This window comes from Amblyomma americanum, chromosome 1, assembly GCF_052857255.1.
Source record: "Amblyomma americanum isolate KBUSLIRL-KWMA chromosome 1, ASM5285725v1, whole genome shotgun sequence".
Lineage (NCBI taxonomy): Eukaryota > Metazoa > Arthropoda > Arachnida > Ixodida > Ixodidae > Amblyomma > Amblyomma americanum.
The window spans coordinates 404,622,278-404,624,099 of record NC_135497.1 but is presented as its reverse complement, the minus strand read 5'-3'; the positions used below and the strand labels follow the sequence as shown (position 1 = coordinate 404,624,099).

The window sequence follows — 1,822 nt, the reverse complement described above, 5'->3', positions numbered from 1 at the left end:
AGAAAAAAAGCGACCCGGACGCGGTTCGAACAAACAGTCTTGATAACCGCTCTCAGGCGCACTACCGTTGCGCCACCGAGTGTTTTCATTCTTAGGCGCGGCATTTATTACTTTGAATCAATGTTCTATGCACATAAACTCTGAGCTACCGCTCGGAAACAGCTGCATTATTTTCAATACTTTTCAATATGTCAGGCGTTTCGTTGAGTTGTATAATGAACAAATATGGGACTATGAATTGGATTTTTAAACAGTTCAGTCTCAGTCGTGTATGAAACAAATGCTTTTCTTTTTTTGCAGAGATGTGAGAGCAGTAGCCACTTTTGTTTTAGCGCCATAGGGTTACCTCACAAGCAAAGCTTGAAAACCGGGGCCATATGTGTGAAGCCTCAACCTTTGACCTTTCACGGAACGCACGGCGGAGTGATAGTGACTCATAACGAAGATGACATGAATCCTGGCATATCCAAACCACCCCGAACAATATCAACGGCACAAAAGGAAACCTGCCCCCAGTATATGCCCAGAGACTTCGCTCTTCAACGCAACGAAAACAAGTCGCCATTCAGCACCTCCCTGCAGTGCGCCAGCGTGACTAACAGCCTAAACCCCTCTCCCCCTCCCCCGCGCCTTTCGTGACACAACTGTCGTTCTTTTCACCCCCCCCCCCCTCCCCTCCATACTTAAAAGACGCTAGCTACTGCCCTCCGTCACCCCTGATGAAGGAGCCGAGTCGGCTTCGAAACGTTGGGTTAAAGTTAAAAATTTTGGTTGGAGATGTGCAGTTTATTACAATCTTAGTTAGCCGGCAAGAAGAGACTAATCGCTCGTTTGCAAGTTGAAATTTTCAGTTTTTCGTCGCATCATAAATATTTTTAAACAAGTTCAGCATTTAGTGACTTTTATTTGTATACTTCATATCAAAATGTGCGATGCTCAGGAGTATGTGTATAAAAAAAGATTGTGACCCGGACGTGATTCGAACACGCAACCTTCTGGTCTGGAGTCAGACGCGCTACCGTTGCGCCACCGAGTCGACTTATTGCCTGCGTAATGCAGAGTTCTTTTCAGGGCAGCCCATCATCTGTTTCGTCTGGCCTCTTCCCGTGCTGTCTGTTTTGCGCATCGTCTTTTTCAAGAGACAGATGTGCATCTACAGTTGGATAGGAGGGGATTCTCTAGAGTCTAAGAGATCGCAAAGTTGAGCGCTGCATTTAGGCAATTTACCTCCGAAATCTCTCAACGATAATGGGGAAACTTCCATTTCATTTTTTTTAACCTTTCCTAGATTATGGAAATGTTTGTGATATTGTTTGAAACTGCAGAAGTTGTCACAAATAAGGCGGGAAGTCTCCACGCGAAGAGCTTTATTTGGCGTGATTCTCCTATTTAAGCTGCACTGACACCGCGTGGACTTAGAAAAAAAAAAGACTAGAAGGTAATGTGGTGCTGTATAAACTGACATTCAGAATGAAGCAATTAAGCATGAGCATAATCCATACCACACATCCAAGTAGGGCAATTTAATGAGTCACAGAAATCTCACCTAAGGGAGGGAAACAGTACAGCTGTAATTGATTTTATGCTTATCCTCAGAAACAACGGACTCACAGCAACTCGCTGCTTATGACATGAGGATACAAAAAATCCGTCTTCGAATTGAACGCGCGCGAGCGTGCACACACACACACACGCGCGCGCACGCACACACACACACACACACACACACACACACACACACACACACACACACACACACACACACACACACACACACACACACACACACACACACACACACACACACACACACACACGCACA

The 1,822-nt window shown here is 45.3% G+C and overlaps 1 non-coding gene across 1 annotated transcript; it reads right to left on the bottom strand.

The window, feature by feature from the left end:
• Nucleotides 1-964: 964 nt before the first annotated feature.
• TRNAW-CCA (transfer RNA tryptophan (anticodon CCA)) lies at nt 965-1,036 on the bottom strand. Its single transcript has one exon. It is a non-coding gene; the product is annotated as a tRNA-Trp (tRNA).
• Nucleotides 1,037-1,822: the final 786 nt, after the last annotated feature.